Source organism: Mesoplodon bidens, assembly GCF_964165515.1.
Source record: "Mesoplodon bidens genome assembly, chromosome: 9".
NCBI classification, from domain to species: domain Eukaryota; kingdom Metazoa; phylum Chordata; class Mammalia; order Artiodactyla; family Ziphiidae; genus Mesoplodon; species Mesoplodon bidens.
Window position 1 is genome coordinate 102,275,233 of NC_138166.1, and position 7,448 is coordinate 102,282,680.

Genomic DNA, 7,448 nt, shown 5'->3' on the forward strand with positions numbered 1-7,448 from the left:
GACCCAGCAATCCCACTACTGGGCATATACCCTGAGAAAACCATAATTCAAAAAGAGTCAAGTACCAAAATGTTCACTGCAGCTCTATTTACAATAGCCGGGACATGGAAGCAACCTGAGTGTCCATCAACAGATGTATGGATAAAGAAGATGTGGTACATATATACAATGGAATATTACTCAGCCATAAAAAGCAATGAAACTGAGTTATTTGTAGTGAGGTGGATGGACCTAGAGACTGTCATACAGAGTGAAGTAAGTCAGAAAGAGAAAAACAAATACCGTATGCTAACACATATATATGGAATCTTAAAAAAAAAAGAAAAAAAATTGTCAGAAGAACCTAGGGGCAAGATGGGAATAAAGATGCAGACCTACTAGAGAATGGACTTGAGGATACGGGGAGGGGGAAGGGTAAGCTGGGAAAAAGTGAGAGAGTGGCATGGACATATATACACTGCCAAACGTAAAATAGATAGCTAGTGGGAAGCAGCCGCATAGCACAGGGAGATCAGCTCGGTGCTTTGTGACCACCTAGAGGGGTGGGATAGGGAAGGTGGGAGGGAGGGGGATGCAAGAGGGAAGAGATATGGGGTCATATGTATGTGTATAACTGATTCACTTTGTTATAAAGCAGAAACTGACACACCAGTGTAAAGCAATTATACTCTAATAAAGATGTTTTAAAAATAAAAATAAAAATAATTTGTATGGAATATGTGTCTTTTTACGGTTTGCTGAAGCAGCCTGGCTGGCTGGCAAGTAATTGTCAATCCATTATTCAACTGTTTATTGAGCATTTATTTTGTTTTCTGCACTGTGATAGGCACCAGTTATAAAAGCTTAATATTTGACAAGTGTATCACTCGTTTCTAAAGCATGTTTGTGGCAGCGGGGAACGCGGAGATAAATTAGGAGTTTGGGATTAACATATACACACTATTATATATAAAATAGATAAACAACAAGGGCCTACTACAGAGCACAGGCAACTATATTCAATATCTTGTAATAAAGTATAATGAAAAAGAATATGAAATAGTATATATATATATTAATGTATAACTGAATCACTTTGCTTTACACTGGAAACTAACGCAACATTGTAAATTAACTATACTTCAATGAAAACAAAACCTTAAAAAATAAAGCATGTTCATACTCATTTTCCCCCTTACTCTCATAACCTCTGAGATGGATGGACAGCATAGGTATTATTCTCTCATAGGTATTATTCTCTCCTTTTGGCATGTGAAGAACGAGGTACACAAGGGTGAAGGGACTTGGCTAAAGTCCCTATTTGCCAGTTAGTGACCAAGATATGCCAAGATAAAGCCATTTCTATCGACTTCCACTGCCTGGGTAGTTCACCTAGAAATGTTGTTTTGTTTTTGCTTGGTTTGTGAGTCATGGAATCTTTATACATAAGGGGGATGGGGAGGAAACTGTGGACTCTTCTTTTTTTTTTTTTTTTCTTTTTTGCGGTACGCGGGCCTCTCACTGTTGTGGCCTCTCCCATTGTGGAGCACAGGCTCCGGACGCGCAGGCTCAGCGGCCATGGCTCATGGGCCCAGCCACTCCACGGCATGTGGGATCCTCCCAGACCGGGGCGCGAACCCCTGTCCCCTGCATCGCAGGTGGACTCTCAGCCACTGCGCCACCAGGGAAGCCCATGGACTCTTGTTTCAGAGCGAAAGACTGGATAAATTGTCACAGAACTTTAACCCAATTTGTAGACAAATTTGTAGGGTAAATAGGAAATGATAATCTGAGAAATGAGTGAGACTCTATTAGCATGGTTACCGAGTGTTGGAAATTGTGGGAGTACATGTGTCAGTTTATTGTTTTTCATCTATACGTGCCTGTTTGTATATAACATACATTCAGTACAAACAGTTCAATGAATTTTTATAGTGTGTACAATGGAGTAATCACCACCCAAAACAAGATACAGACTACTTCCAACAACTGAGAATGTTCTCTTAGGTTCCCTCCTGGGCACTACCCCACCCTCCTCCACCCAGAGCTAGGAGCTATTCATAGTTTTGTAACATGAGTTTTGTCTCTTCTTCACCTTCGTATAAATGGAACCAGAGGGTTTATACTTTGGCTCAACACAGTCCCTGTGAGATTCATCCAAGTTGTGTGCAGCAGTGGTTTGTCCTTGTTAACTGTTGTGTAGTATTCCATGAATGACTACACCATTATTAATTTAGCCATTCCAAGGTAAATAGGCATTTGGGTTATTTCTAGTTTTGGGTTGTTATAACAAAGCCACTATGAACATTTTCGTACATGTCTTTGGAGGATATATGTACTATTAATCTTAGATATATACATACTTGGGGATAGAATTGTTGGGTCACCTGGTAGGCACACATTAATGTTAATCAATACTGTTAAACAGTTTTCCAAAGAGGCTAGACCAATGCACGCTCACACCAGCAACGTACGAAATTTCTAGGTGTTGCACAGCCTCGCTACACTGGTTAGCGCAGCCAGAGGCTTGATCTCACTGAGCTGTGATCATTTCAGCAAGCCCGGGGGTGATGTTGTATTCTTTCAACAAAATACACCTAGTTTCAGGTTTTCCTGATAATAGTTTATCTGTGCCATTTATACTTGAGGGTCAGTTTTGCTAAATAGGTAATCTTTGGCTCACAAGAATTTACTCCATTTTCTTCTGGTATGAAGTGTTACTGCCAGAAGTTTGATCATAATTTAATTCTATTTCTCTATGTATATTTGTTTACCTAGCTGTTCAATGGATGTTTTTTCTTTAAAAAGTCCAGTTATTTTACTAAAATTTATTTATATTTGTTTATTTATTTATTTATTTTGGCTGTGCCAGGTCTTAGTTGTGGCATGCATGTGGGATCTAGTTCCCTGACAATGGATTGACCTAGGACCCCTGCATTGGGAGTGCGGAGTCTTACCCTCTGGATCCGCAGGGAAGTCCCCTAAATAAATAAATAAATAAATAAATATAAAATACGTTTATTTATTTGTTTGTTTATTTATTTTATTTTTGGCTGCGTTGGGTCTTCATTGCTGCACGTGGACTTTCTCTAGTTGCGGCGAGCAGGGGCTACTCTTGGTTGTGGTGTACCAGCTTCTCACTGTGGTGGCTTCTCTTGTTGCGGAGCATGGGCTCTAGGAACGCCAGCTCAGTAGTTGTGGCTCGTGGGCTCAGGAGTTGTGGCACGTGGGCTCAGGAGTTGTGGCGCACTGGCTTAGTTGCTCCATGGCCTGTAGGATCTTCCCAGATCAGGGCTCGAACCCATGTCCCCTGCATTGGCAGGTGGATCCTTAACCACTGCGTCACCAGGGAAGCCCCATGTGTATCTTTATAAAAGGCAAAGAGGCAGAAGAAGATTTTATGAAGAGACACACAGAGGAGACGTGATGTAAAGATGGAACAGAGAGATGTGAAGATGCTGGTCTGAAGCTTGGTGGTGTTGCAGCCCCAGCCAAGGAGTGCCGGCAGCCACCAGAAACTGGAGGAGGGAAGGAATCAGACTCTCCTCTAGGGCCTCCGGAGGGAGTGCAGCCCCCCTGGCACCCCGATGTGGACCCAGTGATACTGATTTCAGGCTTCTGGTCTCTAGAACTGGGGGAGAATAAACTTCTGCTGTTTTTTTTTTTTTTTTTAATGTTTTTTGGTTTTTTAGCCTGGAGGCATGTGGGATCTTAGCTCCCCGCTCAGGGATCGAACCCTCACCCGCTGCATTGGAAAGCGAAGTCTTAACCACTGGACTGCCAGGGAATTCCCACTTCTAGCAGCCACAGGAAACGAATACAAAGATCAATCAAGGTGATTCAGTGAATAGAGAGGCCCAAAGTGATTTAAGGAACTCAATCAACTCAAGTTGCGGAACTCTGAGTCAGCTGTGCACAAAGCCTCCACCTTCCCCCCAGGAGAGGGATTGTACCACGATTTACTTTCCCATAGGGCCAGCAGCTCATTTACTTTGACAGGACAAGGACCCGCAGTGGCCCCAAAGTCCCCAGGTGGCGTCCCTAGACCATTCATTTAAACAGCTTCACCCCCAGTTCAGAAGGCCTGGGACCAAGAACCTGGCTCTCCCCGCTGACCCGGCGGCTCTTCTCCAGCGCTTCTAGTGGCTACACTACCGAGAGCTCTTTCCAAAGTCCTGGAGGAGTCCTGCCCCAAGACTCGGAGGTCCAGACCTTTGAGGAATTAACACCATCTGCTGTATTAATCATATTTTTCATTTTCTGCATTTTATGATGTTTTGACATATTGGGATCCCGCTGGGTAGAAACTGCCTCTCCCAGGGCTAAACCCACCTGCAGACACTCCTTTCATATGCAAACCAAGCAGCCCTGGTTCTTACCTCCAATTACTTCCTTTATCTGACTCACACCCCAAAAGTATTGTCACTCCCCTAAATCACCCTAGGGCCATGTACCAGACTTGTGCCCCCAAAGCCACTGAAACCATTCAAACCAGCCAACCCTAGCCCTGTCTTGCCTTTCCTGTGGGAACCCCAATAAAGGCTGTGCCGTACGCCTTCCTTTCCCTCCTTTCTGCCTCCTGACTGGTCCTGGGGCTTCCCCACATGGCCCTGCATGCTGTGATCTGCCTCTCATTTCTCCAGGAGTATAACATTAAACTTTTCTTTCAACAGCATTGCCCTCTTCATGTCATCACTTGGTCACCATTATAAATTAAGACTTGGGCACAAAATACCAGCAGAGTTTAGCCAATGACTGACAATGTTATCAATTAGTGTATGGGTACCCCAGCTGTATTGCCCTCAAGTGGGATAACTTTGAATTTCCCCATGAGAGGAAGTCCAGATGCGCAGAGGTAGCCGGCTAGATAAGGCATCTTTGGGTCTTTCCCTTTCCCACCTCGTACCCCCTACAGGTGTTTTCTGCACTTCCAAAATAAACGATTGGCTTCTGATCCCTTGTTTCTGGATCTGCATCTGGGTGACCCCAAACTAAGACAGAAAAGGAGACAAAAATATACGTGCAAAAAGAAAAGTGTCTGGGTGGTGCAATAAATGTATAAAGATGAGTGAAGGGGAACAAAGGAGGGTGTGGTTAGTTCTACCCACCTGGAGTAGACTTATTGGCACGAGATGGTTCTTGAGCTGAGTTTTGTAATAAGTAAGTGAGTTTTGAAATAAGGCAAGGAATCTGGGGTGGGCCAGGGGAGGGAGTGATGTGAGCCAGGAGAGGATTCCAAGAGGGTGAGCAGAAATATAAAACAATCGTGCATGGTGGTGAGTTGCACTGAGGATCTACGCTTGTCAAGAGGTGAGGCTGGAGATGTTGGTATATCACGGGGGGCCCAGTGTTCAATTTTATAGGTAACAGGGATGCTTTGAAGGGGCTAATACATGATTAACTTGATCAGATTTGAGTTTCCCCCTGACAATGCCATGGAATTTGGGAGATGATTTAGGAAGAACAATTGCAAAATCCAAGGTAAGAGAATAAGGATATGAATAAATGCTGTAGCATCGTCAATGGAGGGGATATTCACAGGGATGCCACAGAGGGAAAACTAACAGGAATTGAGTGTAGGGGCTGGGGAAGAGTCAGGAGATGCTGAGAAAAATTATCCCAAACTTGGAAACAAGGTAAAAAGGTAGGCTGCACAGCTTGTCAATGACAAACAAGGGCGAAAAACCCACCCAATGATTATCACAGAATGTACTTTGTTTAGCTCATTGTTTACTAGTGACTGAAGTTCCCAGATGTAAAGAAGTTACATGTTAACTTGTAGATTTTTGTCTGGTAGAGATGCAAATAATTTCGGTTCAGTGGAAAAGAAAACCCCAAAGGTTATGTTTGATTGCCCTCTAGTGTATTAGCCAGTTTTTAATCCAATCCATCAGTCCTATTCTAATGTTTCTTCATTAATTTGCTTATACATACCTACCTTCTCATTCGATCTTTGCACCAGTATTAACATCTTACTATTTCCTGCATTAATTAGTGAGTTGAATAATATATTTGACAAATGTTCATTTTACATTTACATGAGAGTCATGATTTTCTCATTTTGAAAATTATAATCTAGTAGAGTGCATGCAGGACGTTGGGTATCTGGCTCTGGTGACAGTGTGGAGAATGAGGATGGTCTTCAGAGAGAAGATCTAGTTTGTTGATAAAGATAATAACATCTCTTTCTATGTGCTTGAACTTGAGGTGTCCTTGTGGTATCCAGAGGTAAATGTCTACTGACCTTCTTTCCTGGAGACAGGAAAGAACTTAGGGAGTGAAGACACAACAATTTTGGAAAGGCAGAGGCTCTAAATAAGTAACTGAGCATGATGAGCGTTGGAGTGGTCTCTGCAAGTATACTGTACACACACGCATACACACACTCACACACACTCACAGGGGCAGGACAAAACTACTGCTAATTGCTAATTTGTTTTTTCATCAGAAAAATGGAGTGCTCCTCAAGCTTCATATGCTGAGATGGAGAGTCTACCAAATAATTTAAAAATCAAATTAAACAGTAGAATAATTACTTTCAATCCACAGATACTTTGAGAGTTTCATTGACAAATTAACATAACACTTGCTGCAACCGTGTAACAATCAGACCAAACATAAGGATACCAGCCTTTGCTTGTCATCAAAAATAATCTTCAGATATTACTTGTTCACAAGGCGGGAGACTACTTAAAAAGTTACCCAGAACTTGGATATAGGGTCAAAAGGTGGGTGACATGTCCTTTCAAAGCCACAAAAAGGTGAAAGCTCATTGAGGGTTTGTCCAAGAGGATGTACTTCGACTCGCTCTTCACTGCTGATTACAGGGAGAGGATACGGCACTGTAATAAACGTTTGGCACTTTGCGAGAATATGCACTGAAATTTTTTCTTCAGTTATAAGGTATCACTTTTTTTCACTCGTTAAATTTCCTGAACACTTAATTTAAAGCAGGAATTGATGGGGCACCTTCGATTAAGGAAACATTGTACTATTTTAGTTGAATTTTACTTATATCCTTGTAAGTATTCATGTTAACTAATCAAATCTTCTAACTTTCCACTTATCCACCTAAGACATTGACAGGAGAGTGATATCAATGGCTGACATCAATCAATCAATCAGTTATAAAGCACAATTATGAGACTAAGACTTGTTAGTCCCTTTTAATTTTCTTCTCCAATAGAGTAACTGTTTTGATTGCTAGATACAGCAAAGCAAAAGACATGCAATACTTTGATTTTCATGGAGCATTTAAGTTTTATATTTTGAGTAACACTGTCATCAGCAGCTATAAATATAAAATATATAAAAATATAATATATATATTCTATATATGTAATGTCTCTGAGTACATATCTTTGTTCTAGATGTCACAGCATTATAAAGTAAGGGGGTGTGGGTAAATGGTCCCTTCAATAGTTACACATCTTGATTAAGGCTTCTCATTTCTCTTCCTCTGAAGAGCC